Below are 24,685 nucleotides of genomic sequence, written 5' to 3'. Positions count from 1 at the left end.
CACTGTGGAGTTTTTAAACTCATACTCATTTCTAAGACAAGACAGTGTATTTATGAGGGTAAGCATTAAGGCTTTTAATGATTTCTTAATCTGTTGTGTTCAGATGATGTATAGTGAGTTACATCACAAGAAATCACCTATGTGAGTGTGAAGTGAGGGCCGCTTCTATGAGAATTTTCAAAGGCCGATTCTCTAAAACACTCGCAGAACCAGGCAGGTGTCCCACGACCAAAAAGGGCGCAACAAAGGACCAACAATGCTAGAGAAGCAATTGTGTGACTCCTATTGTCTAGGTATACACTAAAGGTTGACGGTTCAAGTCGACCTAGACCACCGATTGACCGAGTATATCCGATAGGTTTTCACTAGAGAAGGTTCAAAGGTAACTCCACATATTTCGATGCAGTTGTTTCTCGTAGAGGAATTTACACTTTGCATTTATACTCTTATGCATTTTGTCACGATGATTTGACTTCTTATCCATGTGGGGGATTGTTGGAATTAATGAAAGAATTAATGTACAATGATCCATTGGTTATGAATAAGAAGTGGGTTAATAAAGAAAAGAGAAAAAAGGAAGATGAAGAGGTGTGTGGGTTTAACAAGTCCCACATTGGACAATTAGTAGGAAGTAGGAGAGTATATAAGCTCCCACCTCACTCTCATAGTTTGACCCTTGGGTCACTACATATTTTATGTAGGGGGAGGAGCTAGGTGGGCTTTGATCCACCGCGCGCGCCGCCGCTGTCCGGCCGGCTCGGCTCGGCTCGATTCATATGTGTGTAATAAAATTATTTTTTAATCTTTGTGTCCAAAAAGTATCCGTTGCTTCCCTCCAACCCAAACGTTTCTACCCGTCAGATTTTTGAGCAGTGTTGAACCGAACCAGTTCTTCCCCTTCGTGAACCAGTCACCGATCCCACTTGTTCGCCGCCGGCGACTGTTCATCGTGACCGGTCAGTGTCTATAAATAGACACTGACACCTTCAGAAATTTATCTAGTTTTCTATGCACTGAAACTCTGCCGGAATTTTTCTCCTTCCGGTTTTTGCATACTGCCTTTCATCCTCCGGTGTACTTTCCTCTGGCAATTGTTGTGTTCGTTTGGGCTGTTGATTGGTAGTGCCACCATTCTTCAGACGAAATCCCTTCTATCCTGGGAGACAAGTGTCCATCAACCTTTGGCATCTGTGAGGGGGCAAATTGTCTTAAGGAGACACGTTCTGTGGGCTCGGATTTTAATTCCTCTACTGCATACATTCCTTCCTCTGATTCTATCTACTTTATCACACTCTTCAAGTAAGTTTGTTTTAATTATTATAATTGCACAGTGATAATTCTGATAATCTCTCTCCTCTGTTTATACATGGGTTCAAATGTATTAGTGATGTAATATCACCCACTGTCTTCAATGACATATCAATGGTCTTCTTACCTGTGGAAGATTATTTGGAAATGGAGGGGTCCAGAGAGAATAAGACTTTTTCTTTAGAAGGTGGGACACGATAGCTTCCAACCAAGAAAAGATTATATAGCTTTCAGTTGAGGTCCTCAACGTGTCCAGTATGTAACCAAGAAGTTAAAAGGACCTTGCATCTTCTGAGAGACTGTCCAATTATTAGGAACCTTTGGCTTCAGTCATCCCCTCATTTGGCTAGTTCATTTTTTTTCTTTGTTGAATTTGCAGGATTGATTATTGAAGAATTTAAAACAGATGGCAACTAATTGTTTTGGTATTCCTTGGGCATTTGTCTTCAGAGTTACCTGTTGGAAGGCTTGGGCTTGGAGAAATGAGATCATCCATGCATCAGGTAGAGTGGAAAGTAGATATAGCTTTGAGGTAATCAAGGCGTCGGATTTAGAAGTATTTTTGGCTTACAGATCAGAAGATAGAGTCTGACAGCTGTAATTATTTTCCACAGGTGATGATCAGTTGGGTGCCTCCTAAAGAAGGATGGATAAAAATCAACACGGATGAGGCATCCAGAGGTAATCCATGTAGTGCAGCCTGTGGTGGTTTTATTAGAGGTCCTGATGGTAAGTGGCTTGAAGCATTTTCTTATAGAGTATGTTACTGAAATGCAATTACAGCTGAGTTGTGGGGTATTCTAAAAGGGCTTGAACGGGCTTGGGAAGGAGGTTGGAGGAAGGAGGTTGGAGGAAGGTTATTTTAGAAAGTAGTTCAGTCTATGCTATCACTCTGCTCATCAATTCAAGTGACGCATCTTGTGAGTTTCGTTTAGTGACTCGTATACGAGAATAACTTTCTAAAAGTTGGAATATTTGTCTACTTCATACTTACGGAGAAGGAAATATTTATGCAGATTGACTAGCTAACCTCCCTATGGTGAATCTGAACCAAGATGCTTTTATTTTATTTTAGTCTCTCCTCTCTCTAGAAATTAGGTGGTTGTATTTTTCTGATTTTAACTCAGTTTACTTTATAGAGCTAAACACTCTATAATGTAATTTCTTTGCTGGTTTTCTTTTGGAGTATTGCCCTTTCACCAAAATAACAAAAAATTAATAAAAAAGTATGCACCAAAACTAATACTTTTTTTTTCTTCATTCAACTAGCTAGAGATATTAATTTTTTTTTTTTTTTTTTAAATCCATACGTACCAAAGCCCAAAGTTCAAAAGGAGGACATGTGGTGTCATCATATACCAAACACATGTTATCCAAAGCTCCTGTACACATGATCTCGGCAAAAGAAAAAAGGAGAAAGAGACCAACTCTTCTTTTTGGATATCCAACGTAAGACAAACGAAAATAGTTTAAGAATCTTTTGTCCAAATGGAAGCCACACAAATTCTGGAGAATCCTTTTTGGTATTTATTTTTCTTAGGAAAGGGAAAGATATTAATTACCAAATATCATAAATCAAATTGTTAAGGTTAACACGTTTTCAAGAACCGAAAAACAAAAAGTCATTTTTAGAATCTACGGACATGATTTATTCATTTTTATTTCATATTTTCAAAATCTTTTCCTATTTCTATTTATTTTTATTTTTACAAGATCATGTCATGAATAGGAATTTTGACCTTTATAAAAACTTTCTCTTCGTGGGAAAAATTTATAGTATTACGGTAGTAGGTTTAACGAACCAGTGCATCGTATCAGTTGATATTTTTTAAATAGAAAAAAAAAAATTAGTATTTTATTTTTACATTATATATTTTCGATAATGCATAATATAAAACCTTCGGTAGCACCTAATAGTTTGTCGGAACAGTGACCAAAATGTCACTGTTCACCAATTTTTTTACCTAAATGTCACCCGAACAGTGTTATTTTTCAATCTGTCACTGGGGCAAGTTCGCTACCCGGTGTAGCGAACTCGGTTTGCTGACGTGTCACATTTATAGTGGATAACAAGTACTAAGTTAAAAAAAAAAAGGTGTGAAGTTCGCTACATTGGGTAGCGAACTTGGTGTCTACTAGAAACGTGACACGTCAGCAAACCGAGTTCGCTACACCGGGTAGCGAACTTGCCCCGTGGCAGATTGAGAAATAACATTGTTCGCGTGACATTTAGATAAAAAAATTAGTGAAGAGTGGCATTTTGGTCACTATTCCCTAGTTTGTACCCCATGATACTATAAATGTTGTTCCCTTCGTGACACTTCAAAAGACTTTGTTTGAGAATTTGGAGGAGATAAAATCCAAGGAAAAGAAAGGGAAGAAAAATGATGGACATTCCCTCCTCTTGTTTGAGCCTTAAAATCCTTAAAATGGAAAAATTTTAATTTTAAGAACATGAATGGTTTTGGAGAGTTTTATGAAATTTTTCAATTCTTTTTTCTCACATTTTAAACTTACAGACAAGAAAAGACACGTTAATAAAACTGTTTTTTTTTTTTTTTTTTTTTCTTTTCCTTCTAAAACTAACTAAACCGGCGTTAGTCTCACGTGGTGGAGATGGGTGAACTACCATGTGGACCTAAACAAAAAAATCACCAGCATTAGTGGAGACGGGCGAGAAAGAGGGGGCAACAATAAGTATAAGTATATATAAGTCACTACACACAGCTTTGCAATAGCATTTATCAGCGGCTATTTACAGCTCAAGGCTTGGATTTGACGGGTTCAAGAACAATGGAGAGGACATAAGAGTTGGAAGCTATTAATGCATCTAGTGAGATGATTTACATATGAGTTATGGGTAGGCTGTCGTTTTACTATGCAAATAATTTGATGTTGGATTCGGAAAGTGGGGACCGAGAAGCTTGCGAAAATAGTGGTTGAGGAATGAAGTTTAATGGAGTTTACTTGCAAAGACGGCTTTAATGGAGATGGGTTTAGTTTGGAATTTTTCTGGCTTTTGTTTTTTCGCTTCTTTGATATGTTATGATTAGAATGTTTTTAAGATCTTTGTTATTCTAACAAGTGATTTCTTATTTTATTTTTTTAAAAAAAGAATTTTGTTAGAAATCAATCATGTATTAGTGACATGAGATTATAAGTTATAATGAGCCAGCAACTTAACACAGTAGTAATTATTGCAATAACTCCACACACACTTGTGCAAGAGATCGAGAAAATGTTTACCTGGTTTCACTCTTTCTCAGCTCTCAATCTTCCTTAGTACGCCTACCTTCACACGGTGAGTTTGAGAAACAATTTCTTTCCTCCTTTCTTTCTTCAACCTTCCCTTTTGTGTCTTCTTTCATACCATCGAACAAGAAAGAGTTTTTCTTTTATGGAGAAAAATCAAAACTGAAGCCCCTTTTCTCTCTCTGTTATTGCTGCTTGATATATATGTGTATATTTTTTTATTAGCACACTCTATAGAAAGAATGTTTCCTTTCTGTGTGTCACTTCATCATTGTTAATTTTTTTTGTACCCTTCACGCTTTCAAAATGCAAATTCTTGTTGGACACCAAAAGTGTTTGCAAAAAAACTTTCTCCAGAATCCTGAAAGAACACCCCAAAAAACATAGTCTCAATAGTTCTTGTAGAGCCAAGAACCCAGTCCTTGTGTGACTTCCTCGGTCTCCTCAATTCTTTTCTCATTGGTCAACATGCTTCAGGCAAAAAAGAAAAAAGAGTCCCCCATTTTACGTTGTCTTATCATCCCTTTATACAAAAGAAGTCTTTTTTTTTTTCTTTTTTCTTTTTCAAGATTGGTCCCTTTCTTTATTTTTATTGCTGCCATTCTTGATCTACTCCTTTTTCCCTTCCAGGGAAAAAAAAAATATTGATACTATAAATTTCCCTCCACTTTTCTCACGCTTATTTTTGGCAAAGAGACTTTACCGAAGAAAACATCAAATATTTGTGCTGGAAATGTCCCTTCCGTTTTCTGATTTTTTTTTTTTCATTATTTTTATTTTTATTTTTATAAATGATGAAAAAATGGTGTTCACATCATCATTTATCGTTGCCATCACCACCGCCAAACCAAGCCACCTCCAATGCTGTCTGTCATTGGTCGTCACTAGCTCCTACCACCACCACCATAAAAAATTATATGAAAATTTTGCAAGTTATTTATGCATTTTAATATATTTTATATAAAATTCTGACTTTTTAATTTTTTTTAATATTTTAAAATAAACTATAATTGTAAATAAGTAAATTTTTTTTTAAAAAATTATATAAAACTTTATTAGAAATAATATTTTTATCTATTTATATCATATCATGATATCATATTATTTGCTTCAAACACTAAATATGATAATAATTTTTATTACATTATTTATTTGATACACATCAAACATAAAATAAGATATAAGCTTATCTTTTCTACTCTTATCAATGGCTCTTTTTATCTTTTATACTCTTATCGATCTCTCTTTTTTTATCCATGCTTATCAATGTAATTAAACTTGGACCGACCCAACTGGGTCGACCTGAGTTCAAGTGATCGGTTCGAGTCATTATTCAGATTGAGTAAGCAGTCGGGCCCTAATGACCCGCTCGATTTTTCCTGGGTCTGGTTTTTGTGTGCGCTTGTTATCACATCAAGCCTCTGCCGTCAACCTCGTCATTCATATTAGCCAGACTATACCAGGAGATATGAACCATCGTTGACAGCACCATGGAACTGCACCACAAAATCCCCTAACGCCTTCACCGTGAATCGTTCTAGATCGCACCATCACAGTGCTCTCGTCCATGGCCATCTATCATGCCGCGAGATCAAGTCACCTTCACCCTCAAGATTTCTGCAAGATCACCATGTCCAGTTCCATTGGTGGTTCCATCGTGCAGTAATCAACTCATCTTTTCTCCTTATCTGTTGCCGTCATTAGCAAATAAGCCCTTCCACTCCTTTGTCTATTTTGATCTTAGGATTTTTTTTTTCTTAATAGACCATCAGCGCATATTTGTCCAATGCCTAATTGCTTTCAAATGAGCTTTCTTTTTTTCTTTTTTAGTTAAATCATATTAGTGAGCGTTTGTTTTTTTTTGGAAAAAATATTTGTCATTTTTAAGGATAATCATTTTAGCTAAAGCTAGCATTTTTTATTTATTTGTATTTATTTTGTGCAATTTATTGATTGATTATGAATTTGTAAAAGTGTGATTGAATAATTTTTGAGCTTATTTAATAAATCTTGTTTAACTCATTTTAAATATAGAGAATGTATTAAATTTATATGTTCATATTTATATATATAAATATAGGTTTCGTTTTTTTTACGGTTAATGTAGATAACTTATCTTCATTGACCTTAAAACGACATCGTTTTGAGACGGAAATCAAGGTATTTTTGTTATTATAATTTATTTCAGGGTTATAATAGTTTTTTTATTATAATTTTTTAATTTTTTAACTCAAAAAGATGTCGTTTTAGCAGCGAATGTAGATAACTTTTATACATTCACTTTAGAAATATTAAAGCCATAAATATATTTATATATTATGGGTCAATTGGTCCGAGTGTCCGACCAATGATTACTGGTCTGACCAGTAACTTAATACCCCGACTAGATCAATGTTTGAGTCGGATCGAGTTTAATAACATTATTCTCTCCACCACATAGACATGGACGTCTTTAATTTGTGGGTACACAATTAATTTGAGCATTTTTCTCATTTAAATTCTCTCGCTTTTCTTGTGTTCTCTATCTAATCGATTTGTTTTATAAATCGTTGGCAAATGTGAAATATAAATTTCTTTAAGCATATCTAAAGAACGATTTTTTAAATGCAACAAACTGTAAATTACATACAAAATATGAATTCAAATTCATATAGAAGTATTTAAAGATGAAGATTGCCTCAATCATATAATATCTTGATTATCTTTTAATATCCAAATACTCTTAAATTTGTATAATTCAGTACCTGACAAAGAGAATATATAAACAAACAAATTAGTCCGAAGTCATAAACATCAAAGGAAAGCTAGAATTTCACTTACGTTCATATCGCAGAAGATGAAGACTATGGGACCTTTGACAAGGAAGAGTGGTTTCGTCCTGTTCTTGTTTGGAATAGAGCTGTACTTCTTGCTTGCCGTTTGTTCTGCCAGGTGTGACCTCATCTCTTTTCTTTTATGTTTTAGTTTTTTCACTTTTTTTTTTAAATATGGGGCAGAATATATTTATCACTTTTTACCATCAAATCTTAACCGTTGATTTCCGTCAATTTGACGGTTATAATTTTTTAAAAATTAATAATTAATTAATAAGTGTGACCCAATAAATTATAATCGTTAGATAGACGAAAATCAACTGTTAAAATTTGATGGTAAGAGATTGTAAAACTTTTAAGTTATAAGTATATCCCTCCTCATGAAATACTAATTTTTTCGCTTTTAGTTATATATATGAGTGCGAACGTTTTTTTGTCCTTTTCGATTTTATTCCCTCGAAGGTAAAAATAAGAACGAAAAACATACAAGTTTAAATGTTGTTTTTGTTTGTATTAAAAAAAATGTTGTTTTTGTTTCTATGAAGGTAACACAAAAGTTGTTGTGTTAATCGTAGGGATATGTCATGACTTACTGGTTGACTCGTGACATGACATGTTAAAATATAAGTTGTTACGACCTGTGAGATAAAACGGGTCATGTGCTGATTTTGATATATAACATGAATTAGTGGCATATCCAGTGGTTGATCTAGGATTTTTTTTCCTTTGGGAGGCGAAAAATCAACTTGCAAGTAATATACCAAAATTTACCACACCAAACTATTAAGTTAGTCATATTCAATTATGACCAAATTCCCAAATAGAAAAGGAAATAGATGTATCAGTTAAGGAAAGTTCTGCAATACCTTCATTCAAATACCGCACTAGTGGCCTAAAGTAGCCAACCTCGACTATATGAAGTGTGTTTTGAGTATTACTAGACAATATATCCAATAACTTGGCTGCATCATGTGAAGCAACAGGGTCATCCCCATTAAGGTAACAACTAACATAACAATGCGCCCTTGAATTCTTTCAATTTCCCGTCGAACTATCGAACTGCAGGAAGGTCAGAGAGGTCTAGCAACAGCCCCACAGCTTCCCTCTTCTCTTTCGAATCTCTTGTCAAAGACTTCACCACCACTGATAAAAACTCAATATTTTCCATATCTCCTGCAGTTTAGCACTTTATAAAGTAAGATAAAACAGCTACATGTGCAATGATTTAGACCAACATTTACATGAAACATCACCTAATTTTTAGGATTTTACCTTTTTCTCATCATTTCCAAAAGCAATACTTCTTAGCAATTCAATGAGGCCACCCTATTGTCTACCTTACATGAACTTAGATGACTGAAAATAATGGAAACAATTGCTTCCTCATTAATCAAACCATCATCCAATTTTTCACTACTCATAAACTCTTTTAAGCTCAAAATTGCAAATGCAAATTCTTCATCATTACCATTCTTAAGTTGCAAAACAACATCATAAATAGAGACATTAATTATTTCCTCTTATATTTCCCCATTGACCTTCAGGTTACTGCTTATAAACTTTGATTTCTGACTTGAAGTTAGACTCAATTTGCCATCAAATCTTCCATTCAACATCTGTCTTTGCAATGTGCCAATCTTTTCTTTAAAATCCATGGACACTTTGTTGCGATCTCGACAAATGCACTGGTCGTATAAGTAATATAGTGAAAAAGAGTGAGGTTGTCGTTCCCACGAGAATTAATGTACCAAGCAATAACTTATCTACACGACGAAAGTTGGATCGATCTTCAAGGTTTTCTTGAGAATATTTCAAATTAATTAAAACAAAATTTTAAAACTAAAAATTAACAATAATCAAGAACGCAATCAATAATGAATTGAAATCAAATAAAGCAAGCGTAACTAGGAAGTTGATTTCCCCAACGTCTTCCTAACAAATCTTCCATTTCCATTAACTGATATTCAAGAACATATTATTGACAATTCTTTCTATACTAATTAAACCTCAATCCCTTGGTAATTTAATCTTGTACTCTATTCAAAACCTTAATCCTCCCATAGAGCAAGCATTAAGAACAAGAACCTTAAAGTCATAGGATTCGTAAGCCTATACGTGGATCATAAAAATCCTAGAAATTAACCAATCGAAATCAAAACACCAACATTTCTATTGTCATGCAAGATTCATGTGTTCATCTATAAGTGACCAGTTGCATAACATAGAATTAAATATAAAATTACAAGAAATGAATAAATAAAATTAGGAATCCATTGGTTCCATCTAACCCTAACTACAAAGAAACCTAGCCTGACATAGTCAGGGAAACTGTCAAATCAAAGAAAAGCATAACAAGAACTTATAACCCGATCTCCATGGCAAATCTTTGACCGTTCTTCTGCCTCCTTCGCTTCAAAACTGAGCTCCTATGCCTCTCCCGTCTTTTTTGCCGTCCAAGAGTGAGAAGAATAGACCTAATTTGTGCCTTTTAAATAAAAATATTTGTGGGCCTTCAATTGGGTCAATGCTTGCTAAGTTACATGTTGAAGCGAGCTTGCTTAGTGAGCAAATACGACGTCCTCGCTGGTCTGCTCAATTAAGTGAGCAAATTCGCGAGTAAATTTGATAGCAAAAATATGGTTTCGTATTTTGGGCATAACTTGAGCTATACTCGTCCAATTGATGTGATTTTGGTCTCATTGGAAAGATAAGAGAAAGTTCTATAACTTTAATAAGAACACAAGATCCAAATCCATCATCTTGTATACCAAAAATTTGTTGGAAGATAGCTTTAGGGAGAATTTTACTAAATGATTGTTCCTCATTTATCGGTTTAATTCCTTCTAACTTAACCATTGCTCTAATGCTCCAATTTAACAATTTAAACCTCAAACCAATATATTTTTAAGTCTCTATCATATCAAACATGAGAATCTCCAAAGTCTTTTGCATTTAATAATATCACCATGTCTTTAACCATATTCATCAATATTTGGTACACTTTTGGCCCTAAAGACATGATATAATTGACACTTAAAAAATAATTCCAAGATTTACATATTGTTGTCCCCAGCAATAGACTAATTGAAGAACACGGGAAAAATGCAAAACTAAGGACTTGTGCTCAATGAATTATCAATAAAGGAACCAGGCAATGACTCAATCCATTAGTGATCAGACTTAACATTGAAACCAAAACACTAAGAACAAGCATCCAATCAAGTAATTTCCAAAAGCAAGCAAGTCATAAAACCATAGCAAGAGATATATAAATTAAGCATAGATAGCTGAATCTAAAATCACCCCTCACCTTAATTATCATTTCACTCATAACTCAAGTGTCTATAAGGTAAGTGTTTCACTCAAACCTTCACTGAATCAATACTACCATAGGCTTAGTTATATTCTCACTTCCACGGTTTGATAACATGCACAGAAGATCAAGAGGTCTTTATTCAGGATGTAATGAGGCCTAGCTAAGGAGAGGATAAATAAAGAGAAATATGGCTAAAGAATTGAAGCACAGAAGGATCACGGTATAAGTGTAAACAATTTTAACATATAATCATGTTCTCCTTTTTCCTCCTTTTTTTTCAGAACTCTTATTTTTCAACCCTATCACTCTTCTTTTTCGTTTTTCTTTTTCTCTTTTTTTTCAATACTTTTATTTGCAAAAAATTTAAAAGGGCTACATAAAATATATTTTTTAATCACCATTTTCTACCTTTATTTTTGCTCAACTCTCATAACCTCCTTTTTCACCACTGAGCATCATAAGACATAATGCTCATGCTTACACCCTACTGTGAAAATTCTGCAATCCAATCATATATAGGGGTAGATTTGTATGGAGTGGCTAATTAAAATAATAGGTTATTAAGAAAAGAAAAGACTTAGGCTCAAAGGGGAAAGGATATCATAATGGTTGGCTTTTTGGCTAAGTAGTGAAAATAAGAAAAGTGCCTCAATCATATCAATAATGCATGTTATCAACCATCTCAAGGAGAAACAAAACAAGTTCTAGAATTTTCAACAGTGAAGTGCACATCAATTTTTTTTTTCTGCCTAGGCTCAAAATCTCACGGCTATAGGAGTGCAATTCAGTTAAATATGCTATTTCTCTCAATCACTCAAACTATAATCCTAGTGTTCTTGCTAACTCTTAAATTTACTTAATCAGTGCTTATTCAAAATCAAAATGAAAGCAAGTCATCACATTACGGATTAATTTCACTGAATAATTTCCTATTAACTCTCCATTGGCACAATCCTAACTATTATTATTAAATCAATCAAAAGAGGAAAAGAAAAATTTAAGAGAAAAAATAGGAGAAAATATGAAAAGAAAATTCCCTGAAAAATTATGGATCTAACACGCGACATGGATTATGCCTGTACTGACCACTACTGTATGGGGGTGCTCCCCATTCACAATTTAGAATTTTGTTGTCTTCAGAAACAATTGCAAACTAGCAAAAAAAAAAACCACTTAATAACAATGATAATAAGCAGTAGCATCAGAAAACTTTCAAATATACATCACAATGGAGATCAGAAAAGTAAAAAGAAATAAAACAAAAAGATCAAAAATAATATAAAAAATAAAAATTCAAATAACCATAGAAATTAAATGAAAGCATGAAAATCTGTTGGGCTGCCTTCCAACAAGCGTTTGTTTAAAGTCACTAGCTTGATGTTGCAGCCTTATGGTCATGGTGGCTTGTAGCTGGAGCTCAGTGATGATAACATCCATTTTCTCAGAAATTATGCCTTATCATAGTAGTACTCCCGTGTATATAGGCCAGAAGGTTTGGCCTCAAGCACTTTGAACTTAGTCTTGACATACTTTCCCTTACGCTTGGGTTTTTCCATCTTCACTTTCGGCATGCAGTTTTCAACTGGCTCATGATTATTCTTCTCGTCTTCCTTAGCCTTCTTCTCATAAATGAAGAAAATTTTCTCTGGCTGAGCTACAAGTGGTGGGGTTTCTTTTTCAAAAACTTTCAAAATAGTTGTCCCTCTTTCCACCTTCAGGATTAACTTACCCTTCTGCACATCGATCAACGCTCTAAAGTTCGCTAAGAAGGGTCTCTCAAAGATCACAGGGATAATAGTATCATATTCTATATCCAAGATAACAAAGTTCATTGGAATGATGAACTTGTCCACCTTAACGAGTATATCTTCAATAACTCCATAGGCTTGCTTGGTGGAGCGATCAGCTAATTGTAAGATCACCCTGATTGGCTTTACTTCTGTGATTCCTAACTTCTTCATCATTGACAATGACATGACATTTATATGCTGGCGTCAAGATCACATAGGACTCTATCCACTTAATCGACCTAATCGTGCATGGAATACTGAAACTCCCCGAACCCTTTAGTTTTGGAGGCAACTTTATGATTGCACTGCACTCCTCTGTCGAGATAGTGGGTCTTTCTGTTGTGAGCTTCCTCTTTTTGGTCAGGATTTCTTTTAGAAATTTAGCATATGAAGGCATATGCTCTAAAGCTTCCACAAATAGGATATTGATACACAACTTCTTGAAAATCTCTAAGAACTTAAAGAATTGCTTCTTCTGTTCCTGTTGCTTGATCCTTTGCAGATATAGAGATTTAGCATACGTATTGTCCCCAAGGAGCTTCATCTTTTACTCCAAAGTAATCTTCTTCATGTTCCTCCGTGAGGTGTCAACCTTCTTATTCAGCTTTCCACCAATAATGATGACATCATCATCATCTGTTACATCCTATACTTTCTTATCAGCAGGTTTCTCTTCTTTAGCTTTACTGTCATTGCTCGGTGCAATTACATGTTTTTCCACATGCTGAATTACTATCCCACTTCTTGTAGTGATGGCATTGCAATACTCCTTGTGATTCACAATTATGTCACTAGGGAAAGTGCTAGGAGTCCTTCCAGCTAGTTTCCTAACAAGCCGACCAATCTGATTTTTCAGATTCTTAATATAGGCTTCTTGGTTCTTAAAAGATGTTGTCATTGTCTGAGCTAACTTCTCAACTGCTATCTCCCAAGTAGCAGGTTGATTGGGCTGCGTTGGTTGAATTCCCAGATTAGCTTGTTGTGCCCTTTGCTTATATGAGAACGCTAGATGGTTTTTCTAGCCAAGATTGTAAGTGTTACTTTACGAATTGTTCTCCTACGTTGGTCGTACCAAATAGAATTTACCTGAGAAGAGTTTACAGTAATCGTGGCCTCACAATTATCGGCACTATGAGGTTCGCTATAAGTGTCGCATACCAGAGGGAACTGGGCATTAACTGGAAAAATCTGAGACTAAGTGAGAAGTTTTATAAGCGACTCCAACCTCTGATTTATCATTTCTTGCTAGGCTAACATAGCATTATAGCTTTCTAACAACATCACTCATCTCCTAGGTTGCACTATCGTGACCTTATTGTCTTCGGAGGCCATATTCTCAATTAGCTCGACGACTCTAATTGGTGTAATATCTGCTATGCTTCCTCCATCTGTAGCATTAAGGAGTGCTTTGTATGTCGCCGTGATTCCCTTGTAAAAGATTCACACCTTCTCACCATTAGATAACACATACTGTGGGCACCTTCTCATCAAGTCCTTGAACCTCCCCCAACCAACACATAAAGATTCTCTCTCGAGTTGCTTGAAGTTGTCAATCTGTTCCTTCAGCTCAGAGAATCGGGCGAGTAAGAAGAATTTCTTTTGAAATTTTGCAACAAGCTCATCCCACGTAGTAATAATGTCTGGGGGCTACAATTCCAGCCAACTCCTTGCTCTTCCCTTTAAAGAGAACGGAAAAAGTATCAGGCGAATTGCTTCAGGAGTTACGCCATTGGCTTTAATCAGTCCACACAATTGTAAGAAAGTGTGATGTGTTGGTTTGGGTCTTCTAATGGCCCCCTTCGAACTGGTTGTTCTGAATCAGATTTAGAAAGTAGACCTTAATCTCAAAATTGTTCGATTGAATCTGAGGCCTCAAAATGCTCATAACAGGATGCGAGAAGCTAGGGTTGAGATACTGACGCATTAACTCCTTAGAAGGATTGTGATTATTTTCAACCATGTTTGGCTCTTCAGCAGGAATAGAACTAGATGCTTCCTATACTTTCCTTGAGGAAGTACGTTTCCTTTTAGTCCTTTCTAGTCTTCATAACTCTAGTTCATATTGTAAGGCGCTGGAGTCAACAGTGCCTCACAGATGCATACACCAGATAAACTAAAGAAAAGTAGGTCGAACTAACCGATACAACTAAACAGACAATAAAAAAAAATTCAATAAAAATATTTTAAATAAAACAAATATTTATCAGTGAAAATTAAAATAAAAAATGTCTAAATAAAATAAATAAATAAAATGATCCAATGTATGATTTAATAGATATGGTTAATGTTCATACAATATCTCCAGCAACGGTGCCAAAACCTTGTTGCGATCACGGCAAGTGCACCAGTCGTAAAAGTAATACAATGAAAAAGAGTGTAGTTGTCATTCCCATGAGGATTAATGTACCAAACACTAACTTATCTACGTGACCAAAGTTGGATCAGTCTTCGAGGTTTTCTTGAGAATATTTCAAATTAATCAAAACCGAATTTTAAACTAAAAATTAACAATAATTAAAAATGCAATCAAGAACGAGTTGAAATCAAATAAAGCAAGTGTAGCTAGGGTGTTTATTTCCTCAACAACTTCCTAACAAATCTACCCTTTCCTATAACTGATATTCTAGAACATGTTATTAACGATTCTTTCTATACTAATTAAACCTCAATTTCTTGGTAATTTAATCATTTACTCTATTCAAAACCTTAATCCTTTAGTGATATCTACTAGAGTAAGCATTAAGAACAAGAACCATAAAGTCATAGGATTCGTAAGCCTATGCCTAGATCATACAAACCCTAGAAATTAACCAATCGAAATCAAAACATCAACATTCATATTGTCATGCAAGATATATTTGTTCATCTATGAGTGATCAATTTATAAACATAGCTAGTCGTGGGGAAACAAATTAATTGCATAATATAGAATTGAATATCAAATTACAAGAAAGGAATAAATAAAATAGGAATCCCTTGTTCCATCTAACCCTAACTACAAAGAAACCTAGCTTGACATAGTCACAGAAACTAAGAAAACAAATAAGAAATCAAAGAAAAGCATAACAAGAAATCATAACTCGGTCTCTACGGTAAAGCTTTGACTGTTCTTTCGCTTCATTCTCTTCAGGAGTGAGCTCTTCTGCCTCTCCCCTTTTTTTTGTCATCTAAGAATGAGAAGAATTGACCTAATTCGTGCCTTTTTATTAAAAATATTTGTGAGCCTTCAATTGGGTAACTGCTCGCTAAGTTTCTCGCTGAAGCTAGTTGCTTAGTGAGCAAATACGACGTTCTCGTTGGTCTGCTCATTTAAGAGAGCAGATTCACGAGCAAATTCCACAACAAAAATATGATTTTGTATTTTGGGCATAACTTGAACTATACTCGTCCAGTTGATGTGATCTTAGTCTCGTTGGAAAGATAAGAGAAAGATTTACAAATACATCATATTTGATACTAAAAATTTGCTGAAAGATACCTTTTGGGAGATTTTCACTAAATGACTGCTTTTTATTTATCGCTTTAATTCCTTCTAGCTTAACCATTGCTCCAATTTAACAATTTAAACTTGAAACCAATATATTTTTAAGTCACTATCATATCAAACATGAGAAACTCCAAAGTCTTTTGCATTTAATAATGTACACCATGTCTTTAACCATATTTATCAATATTTAGTAAACTTTTGGCCCTAAAGACATGATATAATTGACACTTAACACACTTCAAGGTTGGCTACAAGTAGAAGGCTCAATGATCGACCAATATCATCTGTTATGTCCTCAATTTTCTTGATAGGTTGTCTCTAATTGGAGCTGCTTGTCAAAGCTTTAGCACGCCTTAGCTCATTTTCAAGAGATTCCAACGATTTTCTAATAAGTGGCTTGTCCAAGGCTGTGTTTTTGTCCCTCAAATCGTTGAAGATTGGTGGGAATTTCTCAACCAACAAGGCAAAGTCACCAAAAATATCCACCTTAATTTCAGAGTTCTTAGCAAAAGAAGCAACCTCATCAGCAAAAACTATTAGCTCTGACAATAATTTAGAATTTTTTTTCCCCATGTTTTCCATCTTGTCTATAAAAAATGTCTTTGCACAGAAGCAAAAGGCAATAATTCAGAGTTCTTAGCGAAAGAAACAACCTCATCAGCCAAAACTATAAGCTCTGACAATAATTCAGAATTTTTTTTTTTCCATGTTTTCCATCTTGTCTATAAAAAATGTCTTTGAACAGAAAAAGAAGAATCACTCATCAGTTATATAAGAAAAGTTGAAATGTCTTTGAGGGCGCGTTGCCTTGTTTGTCAACTCACAATTTTTTTTTTTCAAAAAAAGTTGAAATTTTTGAAATTTTGACGTACTCCATTATGGATCTTGGATCAACCCGTATACTTTATTCAATTTTTTCTTTTCATTTTAATTTTTTTAAAGAATAAGATTTTCAATTTTTGTATGTCAGCTCATATGATCTGCGACCCTCAATGGGTCGTATGTAGGTATTAATTTTTAATCCGCTAACAAAACATGTCATGCTCTGGGAAATATCTTTAGTATTACGGGAGTACTGAAGATTCAGTGCATCATTTAATTAATTTAAAAAAAATAATATATATTTTTTACCATTTTACCCTTTCTTATATGGTTATTTTTTTTTCTAAACAATCACTTTTTTCTACTTTTAGTAAAGAAGTACATACTCCCGTAGCATCGAGGATATGCTCCATGTTCAGAGACAATTTGACTCACAAAATAGACTTGACACAACATGGTATTTAGATCCATTGGCACGTTTGGCCACTGTTAATTGTGTTGTTTTTATTTTTATTTTTTCACCAAGTTAATTATCAAAACAATATAGCGAACCACACAATATTACATTCTTTAATATGAAAGGGTGGCATATTTAGTTAATTTTTTTTATTAATGGTACCATTGGTATATTATTCATCATTCATTGATTACAAGTATTCCTAAAAGACGCTTGTCTGTGCACCAAATACAGCACAATCAAGATAATCAAGCTACCAATATCAAAATGTTTCGGTTCGGAACCTTTTGAAGTTTAATCCTTTTAAAATAAAAAACTTTTCTTCAGAGATCCATATATTAATAGTATAATAAAATATATGAATGTACATGGTAATTTATGAATTTGTTAATTTATTTAAATCAATGGTTCCAAATTTCAACTTATCCGATGAAGTGAAACCTTATTTTAGGGCTCATATTCATTTGTTATATGCATTTTTTTATATAGGGAATAATAAAAATCTTTTATATCTTTTTGAGGAATTCGATGATCTTATTCCGTTGCAAGAATTTCAGAATTCAATATATTTTGCTTGTCAGAGAAATATAAAATCTGCTGGGCCTTTATTTATCAACTTAAGTTTTTTTTTTTGATACATTTGTGGGAATTGAACATATAATCTAATACAAATTACTCAAATCCCCCACCACTAATCCAAACTTAGTGGCGTATCAACCTAAGTTTTTAGATAATATAAAATCATTGAAAGCTTATCACTAATTAACTTGAACTGTTGGTTGAAATGGTTTCTTAACAAACCTCTTGTTGGGCCCTCAAACTCGGCTTCTACAGCCTTTTGCGAAAGTCAGTCAGCAAGATCCTGATCTCGGATCTCGATAATACCTCGGTCTGAATTTCACCAAGTCGGACAGCGCAGCGAAAAAATCAAAAACACAAAACAGGAGAGAGAGAGAGAGAGAGAGAGAGAGAGAGAGAGAGAGAACACAAACAATTTTAACGTGAGAAAACCTTCTCCAATGAAGAAGTAAAAAACCCACAGGACCTAGTCCAGATAAAAAATTCACTATGAAAATAATGGTTACAAATAATCAGAATATACCAATGTGGTGGTTAACTCAACCTTTCCAACAATGGTGATAATCAAACTACCCTAGAGATGTTTCACTCAAACTCTCTACAGATCTCTCAAATACAAAGCATAAAGCTTTGCTCTCAAATCTCAAATAAATTTTCTCTCAAATATAAAATCTCTCTCATCTAACATATCCTCCACCCTCAACTAATGAATATATAGAGGAGGTGGAACTTAGGGTTTAAGGTTTAGGGTTTTTGGGAAACCCCTCAATGGGCTTGGGCTTAGCATTGAAGGAGGAAGCCCAACAAATCTCCCCCTCCGACTTCAAAGCGTCGGCTTCAGCATCAACCCGGCTCCTTCACAGCAGTCTTCAAATTTCCTTGCTGGAACCGGCTTTGTCATCATGTCGGACCAATTTTGGTCAGTGTGCACCTTGACGAGTTCGAGCTCTCCACCTTCCACTACATCCTGGATCCAGTGATACCTTACATCAATGGGCTTAGTGCGGGAGTGATAGGTCGAATTCTTCGCAAGATGGATTGCGCTTTGATTGTCACAACCCAGCTCGTACTTGTCTTGATCATGGCCGAGTTCCATGAGGAACTTCTTCATCCACAACCTCTCTTTGCTTTCCTCAGTAGCAGCAATGTACTCAGCCTCAGTTGTCGATAGTGCAACACATTTTTGAAGTCTTGATTTCCAATAGACAACTCCTCCGACAAATCTCATCATGTATCCCGTCGTCGATTTCCTCAAGTCGTAATCTCCCCCTAAATCAGAATCTGAGTAGCCTTGCAACCCGGCTTTGCCTTCTCCAAATCGGAGGCATAAGTTGGGCGTACCTCAGAGGTACTTGAAGATCCACTTCACTACTTCCCAGTGTTCTTTGCCGAGGTTTGACAGATACCGGCTTACCATTCCAAAAGCATACGCCAAGTCGGGTCTAGTGCAAACTATTGCGTACATCAAGCTTCCGACGGCGGATTGGTACGAGACCTTCATCATCTTATCTTTGACTTCATCAGATCTCGGACATTACTTCTGGTTCAGCTTTATGTGTCCGACAAGAGGGTGCTCACTATTTTGGCTTTATCCATGCTGAATCTCTTCAGAATCTTCTCAATATACTTCTCTTGACTCAGCCACAGTAGCTTCTTTTGTCTATCTCGGATAATCTTGATTCCGAGTATCTGCTTTGCAGGGCCGAGGTCCTTCATTGCGAAGGACGAGCTCAACGCCTTCTTTAGGGCGGCTATCCTCGATCTGTCTTTCTCTATAATAAGCATGTCGTCAACATATAACAACAATATCAGAAAATCTCCTGCCTCATATCTCTTCACAAATACGCAGTGGTCGGCTTCTGTCTTCTCAAACTTGTGATCAGTCATGAATGATTCAAACTTCTTGTACCACTGCCGAAGTGCTTGCTTCAAGCCACAGAGGCTCTTCCTCAACCAACATACCAAGTTTTCTTGGTCTGGAGCTCGGAACCCTTCAGGTTGCTCCACATAAATTTCTTCTTCTAAATCACCATGAAGAAATGCCGTCTTCACATCCATTTGCTCTACCTCGAGGTCCATCGAAGCCGCCATGGCTAACACGGTTCGGACCGAGGTCATTTTCACCATAGGAGAAAAAATCTCCTCAAAGTCTACTCCTTTCTTCTAATTGCAGCCTTTCACTACAATCCGGGCTTTGTATCTCAGCTTCTGCCCGTTCTCTTCATTCTTAATCTTGTAGACCCATTTATTTTTCAGAGCTCATCTTCCTTCAGGCAACTCGGTCAACTCATAGGTCTGATTCTCGTGCAGAGACTTCATTTCGTCTTACATTGCCTTTTCCCATTCTTCTTTCTCTGAGCTCGTCACAGCCTCATCATAACTCTGAGGCTCACTGTCTTCAGCAATAACGGTGTATTCATCAAATGGGTATCTTGTAGAGGGTCTTCTTTCTCGAGTTGGATATCTCGGCTGTTCTTCAGCTTGAGAATCCGGTTCATCATTCTCATCCCGGATCTCATCATCAACTCGGACCTCGTCATCAGCATGTTGCCGGTCATCATTTTCTTCATTATTTTCTTGATTTTCTCCCCCTGCTTCAGCTCGGACAGGAAGGATGGGTTCTTCACGTCTGACAGTAACCCAGACTTTGGGCTTCGAGATGTCATGAATGGTCTCATCTTCATGAAAGATCACATCTCGGCTTCTCACTATCTTCTTATTGATTGGATCCCAAAGTCGGAACCCGAACTCACATCTCGGCGAACCAAGATAGATGCATTCTTTTGTCTTCGCATCAAGTTTAGCTCTTTCATCTTTAGGGATATGCACAAAAGCTCGACATCCAAACACCTTTAATTGATTATAGGCCACTTTTCGACCTGTCCAGACTTCTTATGGAATTTCTCCTTCAAGTGGCCGTGATGGTGAGAGGTTGATCAAGTCAACAGCAGTTCTGATGGCTTCTCCCCAGAATGATTTTGGTAACCCGACATTAGATAACATGCTTCGTACCTTCTCTTCAATAGTTCGGTTCATCCTCTCAGCATGTCCATTCAACTGTGGAGTCTTGGGGGGCGTCTTCTCAAGTCAGATCCCGGCCGCTCTGCAGTATGCATCAAATAGGCCGCAATACTCACAACCATTCTCAGATCTGACCACCTTCAATTTCTTGCCAGTCTCTCTTTCAACCATTGCATGGAATTCTTTAAAGGATTGGAGTACCTGATCTTTAGACTTCAACAAATATACCCACACTTTGCAGGAATGGTCATCAATAAATGAAACAAAATACTGAGCTCTTCCAAGGGATCTTTCCGACATGGAGCAGACATCAGTATGGACGAGGTCAAGAATATACCCGCGTCGTCTAGGTTGATCCGGTTTCACGAAAGAAACCCAGTGCTGCTTTCCAGCTAGGTAGTGCGTGCAACTCTCCAACGCTTGGCCCTTCAACCCGGTTAGTAATCCTTTCTTGTTCAGGATCTGGAGCCCTTTCTTGCTCATGTGGTCGAGGCGCTTGTGCCATAGCTCCAAGATAGGTTCATCTCGGACAGAATTGGATTCTCCGCCATTAATCTTTCCTTGCATCACATACAAAGAGCCTTCCTTCTTACCTCGAGCCACGACCAAGTTTCCCTTGGCCAGCTTCCATCTCACACTACCGAAGTAGTTCACTAACCCGGCATCATCAAGCTTGCCTACCGAGATTAGGTTCAATCGCATGTCTGGGACATGCCTTATATCTTTCAACACAAGTCGGCATCCGACATCTGTGGTCAGGGTCACATCACCGATACCAACAATCTTACTGGTCACTTGATTTCCCATCTTCACGACTCCAAAATCACTACCTCGGTAAGAGGAGAAAAAACCTTTATGTGGAGTAATGTGGAAGGAGGCACCAGAGTTAACAATCCAAGTGCAATCATCATAGGCAACATTCAAATAATTATCCTCACCTAGGAGGAATATCTCGGCATCTGGGTTGGCAGCCACCGCAGTGGTGCTCTTGTCTTCCCTCTACTTGGGAATAATCTGATCCGGCTTCACAGAGCCGTTCTTCTCGTCATTCTGCAGGGTCCAGCAGTCTGGCTTCTTATGACCTGTCTTTCCACAGTAAAAGAACTTCAACTCATATCTCGGCTTTGACCGACCTATGGACTTTTTCTATCACGATCTCGACCCCGACTTTTGCTTCTACCTCGGGAGTCAGATTTCCTTCTGTTCTCAGCAAAGTTGACCTCAGACGAGCTCGAAATACCTCGTTCTCTTCTCCTGGCTTCTTCGCCCAGGAGGCTGTCTGTCACAACATCCATCTTCAATTTTCCATCTGGGGTTGAATTTTTCAAGGTCACCACCAGAGTATGCCAACTTTCTGGCAGCGAGCTCAACAGCAGCAAAGCTTGCATCTCGTCATTAATTTTCATCTCAGCCTTTGACAACTGATTCACAATACCTTTGTAGGTGTTGAGGTGTTCTATCATGCTCATGTCATCCTTGTATTCCAGCTTCACAAGTCGGCGAACCAGGTGTGCTTTGTTCCTGGGAGTCTTCTTCTGAATCATGGACTTCAACTTCGTCCACAGCTCGTACGCGTTCGTGAACTCGGACACGTGCTCAAAGAGGCTTTTGTCAATGAATTTTTTGATTGTAGCTACCGCCTTATGACTCTGGATCTCCCACTCTTTATCGGTCTTACCTTCCGGTCTCTTATCAAGGGTAATGGGCTCATGTAAATCTTTGCAGTAGAGATGATCTTCCATCATCGGTCTCCAAGAGGTGAAATTATCTGCGGTCAGCTTGAACATGTCTCCATCATTGGTTATGCCACTGGTCTCCATCTCGTCTCCCTCAGAACCCGTTGAACTCGGGCTCTGATACCACTGTTGGGAACTCGGTTCCCTCAAACTCGACTTTTACAGCCTTTTGCGGAAATCAGTCAGCAAGATCCTGATCTCGGATCTCGACAATACTTCGGCCTGAATTTCGCCTGGTCGGGCAGTACAGTGGAAAAATCAAAAACACAAAACAGGAGAGAGAGAGAGAGAGAGAGAGAGAGAGATAGAGATAGAGAGATAGAGAAAGAGAGATAGAGAACACAAACGGTTTTAACGTGGAAAAATCTTCTCCAATGAAGAAGTAAAAAACCCACGGGACCTAGTCCAGGTCAAAAATTCACTATGAAAATAATGGTTACAAATAATCAGAATACACCAATGTGGTGGTTAACTAAACCTCTCCAACAATGGTGATAATCAAACTACCCTAGAGATGTTTCACTCAAACTCTCTCTAGAGATCTCTCAAATACAAAGCATAAAGCTTTGTTCTCAAATCTCAAACAAATTTTCTCTCAAATATCAAATCTCTCTCATCTAACCTAGCCTCCACCCTCACCTAATGAATATATAGAGGAGGTGAAATTGAGGGTTTAAGGTTTAGGATTTTTGGGAAACCCCTTAATGGGCTTGGGCTTAGCATTGAAGGAGGAAGCCCAACAGCTCCTACATTAAATATAAATTACCCAAACTTTTCACCACCACTGAACCAAACATAATGGCTTATCAACCTAAGTTTTTAGATAATATAAATTTATTGAAAGCTTATCACTAATTAACTTGAACTGTTGGTTGAAATATATTAAATTGAAGTTTAGAATTTTTATTTATTTCCATAAAAATAATGTAATTATAAATCATCTTATATATAAATAGTACTCTACTCTGTATTAGAGAGAAAAAAAATGCTACTACGTTTACCAAAAAAAACAAAAATGCTAGTATACTTAAAGAGTTTTCATGAAAAAAAATAAAATAAAAAAATGTTAAAGATGTTTCGAAGCAAAACAACTCCTCCAGAAACAACTACTCCAGTGAACGCGAAACATATATATAATATGAATTTATTATCCTTTATCCTATTTTTATTCAGCTTTCTTATCCTGTCGTTGCAGATCATGCATGACTCGATCAGTCAGGATCAATTTAATGTTTAAACATGTAGTTGTATTTGTGGGGAATCTTTGAGATCATCACCTCAAAAGCTAGCTCAAAGGGTGGGAGGGCTCATGGCTTTATAAATCTCACACTAGTTGCTTATGCAACCAATGTGGGATCCCGACATTGCCGCTCCCTTTAAAATTGATGTCCACGACGACTTTCACTCTATCGATATTGACCCGATAGTAGCCCTTTCTCCTTTTTGGTCGGCTTCACTCACCTATCAGTATTAAGTGCCAAGGCACCTTGATCTGGCCTATAGGTAACGCTTTCTGTAGCCTCACCTCTAAACAATTGTTACAGACTTTAAGTTCACTACCCCAAAAGTTAGCTCAAAGGGTGAGAGTATCTAAGGTTTTATAAACCTGACACTCGTTGCCTATGCAACCAGTGTGAGATCCTCAACTGTTGGAATTTGTATTCAAATTCTATGGGTTATGAATAAGAAGTGAGCTAAGAAAGAAAAGAAAAGAGGAAAGTTGAAGGGATGTGTGAGTTTTAAGAAGTCCCACATAGAACAACTAATAAGAAGTGAGAGGGTTTATAAGCTCTCATCTCACACTCCTAAATTGCCCCTTGGGGCACTACACTTTTGTGGAGGGGAGATGAGTTAGGCTGCCTTTGGTCCACCACGCGCGGGGGTCGCCATTGCCATCGATTCAGTTCGGTTCGTACATGTGTGTGAAATAAAAATATTTATTAAATAATTTTTTGTCCAAAATACCTCTGTCCCTATCCGTTGCTTCCCTCCAGATTCTTCAACCCAAACGTTTCTTCCTACCAATTTTTTATTAATTTTTTGAACCGAACCGGTTCTTACTTTTCGGTTCGAACCGACGCATTCATTCATATTGAACGGAATC

At 36.6% G+C, this 24,685-nt stretch overlaps 1 pseudogene; it reads right to left on the bottom strand.

The window, feature by feature from the left end:
• Nucleotides 1–8,171: 8,171 nt before the first annotated feature.
• LOC133293217 (uncharacterized) lies at nt 8,172–16,539 on the bottom strand (annotated as a pseudogene).
• Nucleotides 16,540–24,685: the final 8,146 nt, after the last annotated feature.

This window comes from Gastrolobium bilobum, unplaced genomic scaffold, assembly GCF_033153095.1.
Source record: "Gastrolobium bilobum isolate Gb01-03AN ecotype WA unplaced genomic scaffold, APGP_CSIRO_Gbil_v1 utg15263, whole genome shotgun sequence".
Classification (NCBI taxonomy): domain Eukaryota; kingdom Viridiplantae; phylum Streptophyta; class Magnoliopsida; order Fabales; family Fabaceae; genus Gastrolobium; species Gastrolobium bilobum.
The sequence above is the reverse complement of the archived record's forward strand: the minus strand, read 5'-3'. Positions and strand labels throughout refer to the sequence as shown.